The sequence below is a fragment of the Triturus cristatus genome, chromosome 7 (assembly GCF_964204655.1).
Source record: "Triturus cristatus chromosome 7, aTriCri1.1, whole genome shotgun sequence".
In the NCBI taxonomy this organism is placed as follows: domain Eukaryota; kingdom Metazoa; phylum Chordata; class Amphibia; order Caudata; family Salamandridae; genus Triturus; species Triturus cristatus.
In genome coordinates, this window is record NC_140590.1 from 1,802,382,635 (window position 1) to 1,802,394,827 (window position 12,193).

The 12,193-nt window shown below is 45.9% G+C and overlaps 1 protein-coding gene across 1 annotated transcript in view; it reads left to right on the forward strand.

The window, feature by feature from the left end:
* LOC146813214 (C-type lectin domain family 2 member B-like) overlaps nucleotides 1-12,193 on the forward strand; it is a 284,546-nt gene that overhangs the window by 29,331 nt on the left and 243,022 nt on the right. The window lies entirely within an intron of this gene.

The following is a 12,193-nucleotide window of genomic DNA, read 5'->3' on the forward strand; positions in this document are numbered from 1 at the left end:
ATGAGTGTGTATTTGTATCAGTGATTCTATAAGAGAGTAATTATGTGTTAGTATCTGTATGAATAAGTGAGGTTGTGTCTGTATAACTGTATAGGTGAGTAAATGGAAGTATGATTGATTCTTTACATGACTGACTAAGTGTGTGAGTATCTCTGGATATGTGGCAGTGTGTGAGTGTCTGTATAGGTGTATGAGTGCATATGATAGTGTTTTATTGATGAGTGACTGCATGTATGAGTGACTGTATGGGTGAATGAGTGGATGTGTATGTAGACCTAGGAATCAGTCAGTGCGTATTTAGTAACTGGTATTGATGTGCCTATTTTTTAAAAAATGGTAATCTGTATTTTAGAGTGGGTGCATCAAAGGTTATATTCAGATGTGAGGAGGTGCATCAGATTTTCACGTGGATGATGTCATCAGTGATATCATTTGACATGTCATTAGTGATGTCATCCGTGATCTCACTGACCATGTAATGAATGATGTAATATGTGACGTCATCAGCAGTGCATTGCGGGGGCGCAAGTTATAGTTAGCTGAACTAACTATAACGCCAGAACTTCTATGGTTTTGTACGAGTGAAATGTCGAACTAACTATAACGTTCCTGAAACCTATTGTTTTTTCAGTTAATTTCTATGGTTTTTTAAATGCTAATTTCTAACAATAAGGTGCCTGAAACCTATGTTTTTTTCAGTGAATTTCTATGTTTTTTTAAATGCTAATTTCTAACTATAACGTGCCTGAAACCGATGGTTTTTCCAGTGAATTTCAAAGGTTTGTTAAATGAAAATTTGTAAGTCTAATGTACCTCAATCCTATGGTAAAAAATTGAGAATAATTTTTAGTTAGGAAAAGCATATTCATTCTTTTTTAAAAAAAATTATACAGAAGTCGCGCACCCTTCAGGCACCCTACACGATGGCTGCGCGCATTCCGGTAGCTATTTTGAAAAGTCGCGCTGAGGTCGGGACTTCGGCGTAATTTGTAAAGTATGAAATATCTTTAAATTAATTATAAATAAAAGTTTTCCTTTAAGTGTTTGTCTAAATTTATTAATAAAATTATTTTCAAAGTATTATTTTCAATATAATTTCAACTAAAAATTATTTGATTATTATTCGATTCGGAGGTTAGGAGGGATGCCCATTTGGCTCGATCTGTTTTGCAAGAGTTTTCGGTCTAGTCAGGTGGACACCCTCCTCCGGGTGAGGTACAGCTTGAGGATTCTATTCAAAAGGTGAGGAATCAACATGTAGAAGTATCCATCAGAAGAGGAAGTTACTTACCTTCGGTAACCCTTTTTCTGGTGGATACAGTATCTGCCTGTGGATTCCTCACTGTCCCACCTGCCTCCCCGTTGTCCACCTGTTTCTACCAAAAAAATGCTTTTACTGTTTGACATGAATGTTTTTAATATGTCTTAATCATGCTTATGTTTTAATAGTGAGAAATGCTTCATCTGTTGCTATTTCTTTATGCCTCTATTGGTTATGCATTTGTGTATATATATATTCACTGAAAAAACCATAGGTTTCAGGGGCGTTATAGTTAGCTGGACTTTTCACTCGTACAAAACCATTGAAATTCCCCCGTTATAGTTAGATCAGCTAACTATAACTCGCGCGCCCGCAATGCACTGCTGATGACGTCACATATTACATCACTCATGACATGGTCAGTGACATCACTGATGATATCACTGATGACATCGCAAATGACATCACTGATGACATCACTGATGACATCACTGATGACATCATCCAGTGAATGTGTGTTTTTCTGAAAATTACATGTTTTATATATGTATATCTCAAGGTCAATGGAAAAATAAATGGGTATATAAGTGTCTAAATGGATGATTTGTTTTTGAAAAATTGATTGTATAACTGACTGATTAAGTGTATCTTAGTGAATACATGGCTTAGTGAGTAATGTTTAAATATGTAAATATCTGTATCAGTCTCTCACTTTGTGTATATGTGGCTGCATGGGTTGGTGAGTAGCTACATGAGTGTCTATATAGGTTATTAGTTGGTTTTTTGAGTATCAGTATGAGTGTCTGAGTGTCTGTATGGTTCGGTGGGGGGTATTACGTAGTGCATAGGTACATGAATGAGTGACTCACTGTTTGTATGTGTTGAAGACAGCATGTGTGCAGGACTGTATGGGTGGATGAGTGTGTGCATGGGTGTGTTAGTGAGTGAATGACTGTCTCAATAGTGTCTTTATGAGTAACTACATATGTTTTACACTAGTATATGTGACTATTGGTGTATATAAGTGGGTATATGTGAGAGTGAGAGATTGGAAGAGTTCCTGTATGAATAAGTATGTGTTTCTATAAGTGATTGTTTAAAAGACTAAGTATGTGTACGTTTCTGTAGAAGTAAGTGTGGTGTAACAGGATGTATAGGTGTATGAGTACACATGATGAGTGAGTACATGTATGAGTGACTGTATAGGACTGTTGGTGAATGAGTGGATGTGTATGTGGATCTTAGAATTACTGAATAGGTTGTTGTAACTGGTATTGGTATGTCCATTGTTTTGAAAATTTTAGTTTCTATTTTTGAATGTGTGTATCAAAGGTTATATTAGTGGGAGAGGAGGTCTGCCACTCTATCACAAGGATGATGTCATCAGTGATGTCATCAGTGATGTCATTTGAGATGTCATCAGTGATCTCATGAGTGATGTCACTGACCATGTCATGAGTGATGTAATATGTGACGTCATCAGCAGTGCATTGCGGGCGCGCGAGTTATAGTTAGCTGAACTAACTATAACGGGGGAATTTCAATGGTTTTATACGAGTGAAAAGTCCAGCTAACTATAACGCCCCTGAAACCTATGGTTTCTTCAGTGAATTTCAAAGGTTTTTTAAATGCTAATTTCTAACTATGCCTACAGAGATAGGACATGTGAAGAAAGAAGAAAAAACGCACAGAAAGAAAAAAAAGAGATGCAGAAAGAAGCAACAGAAGTCCTCAAAGACGAAGAAAAGTGCAGGAAGAAGGATAACGTGCAGAAAGAACAAACAGAAGAGCAGAAAGAAGCCTTGTTGCAAAATCATCCTGTACCCTCAACTTTTTCAGACGGATACTGGTGGTAACTGAGTCTGACTAACCAGTCCTAGAGCCAGTGCTATGTTAATAGACAATCAGAATACAGTGAAAACACCTACATACACTAGACAACACTATGCGTTGGGGTCCCCCTGTGATTAGCATGACCTCCTCTGTAAGCACCTAGTATATAATAGGGCAGGGGATTACAACTACCTCTTAAAACGCGCCACAGGGCGTGTTTGCACACATTACCTCTGGCCCCGTCCCCTCCCTTCCCCACTGTGTAAACACGCCCTGTGGCCGTTTTAAGTTGGGAGATTAAGTCCCCTTGAATCCTGAGGGTCCCTAGTGTCCAACTAGACCACTAGGTACCTCCAGTAAGCGCCACAGAGCTGCATTGCAAAGAGATGTAAAAAGGGGCACGGCCTAGACCACCTCTCTGCAACGCAGCGCAGTGGGGCTTACTGGAAGCACATGGTGGGCTAGTTGGCCCCCAGGGTCCCTAAGGATTGAAGGGGAATTATTTCCCCAACTTAAAATGCGCCACAGGGCATGTTTGCACACGTTAACTCGGGCCCCATCCCCTCCCTTCACCACTGTGTAAACATGCCCTGTAGCCATTTTTAGTTGGGAGATTACGTTCATTTGAATCCTGAGGGTCCCTAGGGTCCAACTAGCCCACTAGGTACTTCCAGTAAGCGCCACAAAGCTGCGTTGCAGAGAGGTGTAAAAAGTGGCACGGCCTGGACCACCTCTCTGCAAAGCAGCTCAGTGGCGCTTACTGGAAGCACCTGGTGGGCTAGTCAGCCCCCAGGGGCCCTCAGGATTGAAGTGGAATTATTTTCCCAACTTAAAACACGCTATAGGGCGTGTTTGCACACGTCACCTCAGGCCCCGTCCCCTCCCTTCACAACTGTGTAAACACGCCCTGTGGCCGTTTTAAGTTGGGAGATGAAGTCCGCTTGAATCCTGAGGGTCCCTAGGGGCAAAATAGCCCACTAGGTACGTTCAGCAAGCGCCATTGCAGAGAGGTGTAAAAAGGGGCACGGCCTGCACCACCTCTCTGCAACGCAGCTCAGTGACGCTTACTGGAAGCACCTGGTGGGCTAGTTGGCCCCCAGGGTCCCTCAGGATTGAAAGGGAATTATTTCCCTAACTTAAAACGCGCCACAGGGCGTGTTTTCACACGTCACCTCAGGCCCCGTCCCCTCCCTTCACCGCTGTGTAAACGCACCCTGTGGCCGTTCTAAGTTGAGAGATTAAGTCCCCTTGAATCCTAAGGGTCCCTAGGGTCAAATTAGCCCACTAGGTACCTCCAGTAAGTGACACAGAGCTGCGTTGCATAGAGGTGTAAAAAGGGGCGTGGCCTCAGAACACCTGTCTGCAACGCTTCTCCCTGGCGCATACTGGAGATACCTGTTGGGCTAGTTGGCCCTCAGGGACCCTCAGTATTGAAGGGGAATTAATTCCCCAACTTACAACTGGCCAGGGGGTGCGTTTGCAGAGTGCTGCTAGGAGGAGGCGTGGCCTCCGGCGCGATGCCGGTCTTTTATTTATTTTATTTTTTTAAGAAGGAGGGCTGTGTGGCCCCCCTTCTTTTTCTAATTTATTGGCCCTGGGGACCCCATTCCCCAGGGCCTGCACCCTAATTTTTTTTGTTGAAAAAAATAAATTTGGAAGGGGGCCACGTGGCCCCCCTCCCAAGGCATTAATGGGCCCCGGGGACCCCAACCCCCGGGTCATGGCCTTTTTCTTTTTTTTAATTCATTAGGAGGGGGGCTGCGTTGCCCCCCTCCTCTGGCCAATTATGGCCCCGGGGACCCATCCCCCAGAGGCCGGCCTTTGTTTTTTATTATTTTAAAAAAATATATATTTATAGAAACACCTAGGACATGCTGGACAAACCGTATGACCTATCACCATGACGATTTGCGTGATATTCATTAAAAGGCGACTATGCATACAATGAATCCACGTGGAATGTATTTACACCACTAGTGAAGCTTTGACGTGTCTGACGCCCTACCGTGCCTAATCCCGGCGCCCCAGCCGGTGGGTATTCTCCAAGTAGACAACCTTGTTGTTTATTTATACAAACATGGGTAGCTATTGATGGGCACATTTAATACACACGCACACCAAGCCATTCAAAGGGGATTCAACCAAACTATGCAAGAAACCCCCCTCACGGTTAATAAAACACACATCCACCGCCGGATGTGTAATACTTTTTATTTTACTCTCTGGAAAGGAGACGAACCTCACTTGAGAGTCACAGCGTGCTCCTGGCTGAGCCCAATGCTGTGTTACACCCACCAGTGCCCGCCGAGTGCCACACACCTCTGTGTTGTATTCCACCAGCTAGTGCGTATGCTATGACACTCTCTAGCCCATGTGCACTGTAACACCACCCCGTGAATATGTCATGCCACACTTGCCTTCGCAGGGGTTATATTGCCCCATCTAACGTGCCTTCCTCGATGCCTATGTTATAACGCACAGCGCTCTGCAGTACATATTACAATCTGGGATCCATATCTTTGTCACAGTGCATATGCAACGTTACACTCCCCAGCACATATTTTATATTAAAACTTTAGAGACTAGTTAGGTTACACAAAACTGCCCTGTGCATATTACACTCCAAGGCGCATATCGCATAGCACGCACTAGTGCCTGTGCTATCTCGTGCTCTCCAATGAATCTGTCACTGCGCACAATGTATTGCATATTATATTTCACGTCCCGGTTCATCTTATATCACTCTTTTTGGTGCAGAGTTTATACCATATACTATATCTAGTTTTCATTTTCAATCGTGCTCTCAGGACTATGTTCTATATAACACTGCATCCACCTACCCTTTTCACGGGCATTACATTTTGCGTTGGGCGGTGAAGGGTCAGGGGGTGTTTCTGCCAAGTGAGCCCGGAGTCACAGTCACAAACGTCCTCTTCTTCCTGAATAAAAGTGAGATTATGTTGCATACTTGTTCATATTTTAAGTAGTTCGCACAGGCACACATTTTAAAAACAATAAAGTTACTAATACCCACCTTCTCTGAACAGTTAGCTTGCTGCCCCATCCACATCCTCCCTATCCTCTGTTGTCTGAATCCATGGACTAGCCTCCTCCCTCCTGCCATGCATGGTCTGATGTGCTGCCACTGCCCTCCATTTAGCATGATGTACTAGTCCACTCCTCCTGCCCTCCATTGCCCAATTTTATGGCCCATCATTGACCTCCTGCTTAGCCTCTGTGCTTAGCTTGCTGCCCCTATTCTCCTTCCCCCTGCCCTACGTTGTCCTTGTGCATGCCAAGGCTCCATCCTTTTTGCCCACCATTTTCCATGGACCTGCCACTCCTATCTACTCTGAGTGTTCTGTTGAGCTGCCACTCCCCTCCCACCTGGCTAGCATTGTCAGATGACTGTAACCTGTCCCTGCCATCTCCACCCTGCCTGTCCACATGCCATGCCCCTATCCCCTTCCTCCTGTTCACCATGGTCCATTTTACTGCCACACCCTTCTGCCCTCCCTGGTCTGTTGTGCTGCAACTGCTCCTCCTGCCTGCCCTACGCGGTCTGTTGTAAGGCCCCTTCCCCTGAACTCTCTTGTCTGTGCCCAGGTCCTGACCCTCCCTTCTATCCTCCATGGTCCTTTGTGCATGCCCCTGCACCCTCCTTCTTGCCCATCATAGCCATTGTGCTGCCACTAACCCCCCCAATTACCATGCATGGTCTTCTGTGCTGCCATGGCCCCTCCCACCTTCCCTGTGTGGTCAGCTACCTGCCCCTGACCCCCTCCCACCTTCTCTCCATGTTCTGTGTGTATGCCATCATAGTCTAACTTTTGCTCTCCATGGTGTGTCTTGTTTCTAGTGCCCATCCTGCCTGACCTCCATGGTCAGCTTGCTGCTCCTGCCCTGCTCCCTTGCCCCCAACCCTCTGTTTCCATGTGCAGACCCCTATTCCCTCCCTCCTGGCTTGTCTGTTCCATTGTGATGCCCCTGATCCGTCCCTCCTGCCCTTTATGGTCTGTTATGCTGCAGCTTTCCTGTCTGTCCATTATGGTCAGCTAGCTACCATTGCCTCTTTCCCCTCTGTTCTCTGTTGTCCATGTGCATGGTCCTGTCCCCTCCCTATTGCTTTCTATGGATTGTTGTGCTGCACTCCCATCCCGCATGCCCTGTGTGGTGTATTGTACTGCTGCAAACCCTGATGCCTGCCCTGTAGGGTCAGTTTGGTGTACCTCTCCATGTCCCTCCTGTCCTCTGTTATCCAAGTCCAAGTCCCTACCCCAATTTCTCCTGCCTACCATGATCCAATGTACCATACTTGCGAACATTTTGAACTTGGTAAGAGGGAGATTTTGGAAAAAAAACACGGGGTATTGGTTTTCCCCTTTGAGTTACATTGAAAAAGAGGAGATTGTAGACAGGAGATAGATCAAATAAAGCCCATTTGAGCTTAAAAACATTGGATGTTTCCTGGCTGAAACGGGTCTGTTGGCATGTATGGTTGTACTACCACTGCCTCTTCCTTCTGCCCACAATAGTCTATTATATTGCCACAGCATCTCTTGCCAGTCCTGTATTGTTGGTTTGTTGCCCCTGCCCCCTTTTCCACTGCCCTCCATAGTCTGTTGTGCTACCACTGCCTTTCCTGCCTGCCCACTGTGGTCAAATTGTTGCCTCTGCACTCTCCTACCTGCCTTCAATTTTCAGAGTCTGTGCCCCTGGCCTCTGCCTCTCAACAGTATCCTAATGAACAACTAGATTGCTAACATTCTATATTTATTACAAAAGTGTGGAACGCCTGACGTCATCTTGATGTAATCAAAACTGTAATACCTAGAGCATTTCCTTTAGAAATTACATATATGAGAGGGTCTTATTGGCATCAAAATTATGGTTAGTGCTCTAAAAGACTAAAATAAGGACATATTTTCTGAGTTTTCAAATAGTGACAAAGCACTTTTAAGGAAGAGGCAATGGTAGTACAACCATACATGCCAACAGACCCGATTCAGCCAGGAAACGTCCAATGTTTTTAAGCTCAAATGGGCTTTATTTGATCTGTCTCCTGTCTACAATCTCCTCTTTTTCAATGTAACTCAAAGGGGATAATCAATACCCCAGTTTTTTTTCAAAATCTCCCTCTTACCAAGTTCAAAATGTTCGCAAGTATGGTACATTGGTTCATGGAAGGAAATGGGGTAGGGACATGGACTTGGATAACAGAGGACAGGAGGGACATGGAGAGGTGCACCAAACTGACCCTGCAGGGCAGGCATCAGGGTTTGCAGCAGCACAATACACCACACAGGGCATGCGGGACGGGAGTGCAGCACAACAATCCATAGAAAGCAAGAGGGAGGGGACAGGACCATGCACATGGACAACAGAGAACAGAGGGGCAAGAGGCAATGGTAGCTAGCTGACCATAATGGACAGACAGGAGAGAAAGCTGCAGCATAACAGACCATAAAGGGCAGGAGGGACGGATCAGGGGCATTACAATGGAACAGACAAGCCAGGAGGGAGGGAGTAGGGGTCTGCACATGTAAACAGAGGGCTGGGGGCAAGGGGGCAGGGCAGGAGCAGCAAGATAGCCATGGAGGTCAGGCAGGATGGGCACTAGAAGCAAGACACACCATGAAGAGCAACAGTGAGACTGTGATGGCATACACACAGACCATGGAGGGAAGGTGGGAGGGGTTCAGGGGCAGCTAACTGACCACACAGGGAAGGTGGGAGGGGCCATGGCAGCACAGAAGACCATGCAATGCAAGTGGGAGGGTTAGTGGCAGCACAATGGCTATGATGGGCAAGAAGGAGGGTGCAGGGGCATGCACAAAGGTCGATGGAGGATAGAAGGGAGGGTCAGGACCTGTGCACAGACAAGAAAGTTCAGGGGAAGGGGCCTCACAACAGACCGCATGGGGCAGGCAGGAGGAGCAGTTGCAGCACAACAGACCAGGGAGGGCAGAAGGGTGTGGCAGTACAATGGACCATGTAGGACAGGAGGAAGAGGATAGGGGCATGGCTTGTGGACAGGCAGGGTGGAGGTGGCAGGGACAGGTTACAGTCATCTGACAATGCTAGGCAGGTGGGAGGGGAGTGGCAGCTCAACAGAACACTCAGAGTAGATAGGAGTGGCAGGTCCATGGAACATGGTGGGCAAAAAGGATGGAGCAGGGTCATGCACAAAGACATCGGAGGGCAGGGGGGAGGAGAATAGGGGCAGCAAGCTAAGCACAGAGATTAAGCAGGAGGTCAGTGATGGGGCATAGAATTGGGCAATGGAGGGCAGGAGGAGTGGACTGGTACATCATACTAAATTGAGGGCAGTGGCAGCACATCAGACCATGCATGGCAGGAGGGAGGAGGCTAGTCCATGGATTCAACAACAGAGGATAGGGAGGAGGGGGATGGGGCAGCAAGCTAAGTGTTCAGAGAAGGCGGGTATTAGGAACTTTATTGTTTTTAAAACGTGTGTCTGTGCGAACTACTTAAAATATGAACAAGTATGCAGCATAATCTCACTTTTATTCAGGAAGAAGAGGACGTTTGTGACTGTGACTCCGGGCTCACTTGGCTGAAACACCCCCTGACCCTCCACACCCTATCGCAAAATGTAATGCCCGTGAAAAGGGTAGGTGAACACAGTGTTATATAGAACATAGTCCTGAGAGCACGATTGAAAATGAAAACTAGATATAGTGTATGGTATAAACTATGCACCAAAAAGTGTGATATAAGATGAACCGGGCGTGAAATATAATATGCAATACATTGTGCGCAATGACAGATTCATTGGAGAGCGCGAGATAGCACAGGCACTAGCGCGTGCTATGCGATATGCGCCTTGGAGTGTAATATGCACAGGGCAGTGTTGTGTAACCTAACTAGTCTCTAAAGTTGTAATATAAAATATGTGCTGGGGAGTGTAACGTTGCATATGCACTGTGACAAAGATATGGATCCCAGATTGTAATATGTATGGCATAACACTGTGCGTTATAACATAGGCATCGAGGAAGGCACGTTAGATGGGGCAATATAACTCGTGCGAAGACAAGTGTGGCATGACATATTCACGGGGTGGTGTTACAGTGCACATGGGCTAGAGAGTGTCATAGCATATGCACTAGCTAGTGAAATACAACACAGAGGTGTGTGGCACTCAGCAGGCACTGGTGGGTGTAACACAGCATTGGGCTCTGCCAGGAGCGTGCTGTGACTCTCAAGTGATGTTCGTCCCCTTTCCAGAGAGTAAAATAAAAAGTATTACACATCCGGCAGTGGATGTGTGTTTTATTAACCGTGAGGGGGGTTTCTTGCATAGTTTTGGTCAAATTTTTGTCGAATCCCCTTTGAATGGCTTGGTGTGCATGTGTATTAAATGTGCCCGTCAATAGCTACCCATGTTTGTATAAATAAACGACAAGGGTGTCTACCGGGATTAGGCACGGTAGGGCATCAGACATGTCATAGCTTCACTAGTGGTGTAAATACATTCCACGTGGATTCATTGTATGCATAGTCGCCTTTTAATGAATATCACGCAAATCGTCATGGTGATAGGTACGTACGGTTTGTCCAGCATGTCCTAGGTGTGTCTATAAATATATATTTTTTAAAAATAATAAAAAACAGTGGCCGGCCCTGGGGATTGGGGTCAAAAAAATATAATTAGGAGACAGGCCCTGGGGGATGGGGTCATCAGGGCCAATAAATTAGAATAAGAAGGGGAACCACACAGCCCCCCTTCTTAAAAAATTAAAATAAATAAAAGAGTGGCATCGTGCCGGAGGCCACGCCCCCTCCTTGCAGCACTCTGGAAAACACGCCCCCTGGCGAGTTGTAAGTTGGTGAATTAATTCCTCTTCAATACTGAGGGTCCCTGAGGGCCAACTAGCCCAACAGGCATCTCCAGTATGCGCCAGTGAGCTGCGCTGCAGACAGGTGTTCTGAGGCCAAGCCCCTTTTTACACCTCTCTGCAACGCAGCTCTGTGGCGCTTACTGGAGGTACCTAGTGGTCTAGTTTGACCCTAGGGACCCTTAGGACTCAAGGGGACACAATCTCTCAACTTAGAACAGCCACAGGGCGCGTTTACACAGTGGTGAAGGGAGGGGACTGGGCCTGAGGTGACGTGTGAAAACACGCACTATGGCACGTTTTAAATTGGGGATATAATTTTCCTTCAATACTGAGGGCCCCTGGGGGCTAACTAGCCCACCAAGTGCTTCCAGTAAGCGCCACTGAGCTGCATTGCAGAGAGGTGGTCCAGGCCGTGCCACTTTTTACACCTTTATGCAACGCAGCTCTGTGGCACTTACTGGAGGTACCTAGTGGGCTAGTTGGACCCTAGGGACCCTCAGGATTCAAATGACCTTAATCTCTTAACTAAAAACGGACACAGGGCGTGCTTACACAGTGGTGAAGGGAGGGGACGGGGCCTGAGTTAACGTGTGCAAAAACGCCCTGTGGCCTGTTTTAAGAGGTAGTTTTAATCCCCCTGCTCTATTATATACCAGGGGCTTACAGAGGAGATCATGCTAATCACAGGGGGACCCCAACGCATAATGTTCCCTAGTGTATGTAGGTGTTTTCACTGTATTCTAAGTGTCTTTTAACATAGCACTGGCTCTAGGACTGGTTAGTCAGACTCAGTTACGACCAGTATCCGTCTGAAAAAGTTGAGGGTACAGGATGATTTTGCAACAAGGCTTCTTTCTGCTCTTCTTTTTGTTCTTTCTGCACGCTATCCTTCTTCCTGCACTTTTCTTCGTCTTTGAGGACTTCTGTTGCTTCTTTCTGCACTTCTTTTTCTTCTTTCTGTGCATTCTTTCATCTTTCTTCACATGTCCTATCTCTGTAGGCATAGTTAGAAATTAGCATTTAAAAAACCTTTGAAATTCACAGAAAAAAACATAGGTTTCAGGCACATTATAGTTAGGAATTAGCATTTAAAAAACCTCAGAAATTCACAGAAAAAACCATAGGTTTTAGGGGTGTTATAGTTAGCTGGACTTTTCACTTGTACAAAACTATTGAAATTCCCCCGTTATAGTTAGTTCAGCTAACTATAACTCGCGCGCCCGCAATGCACTGC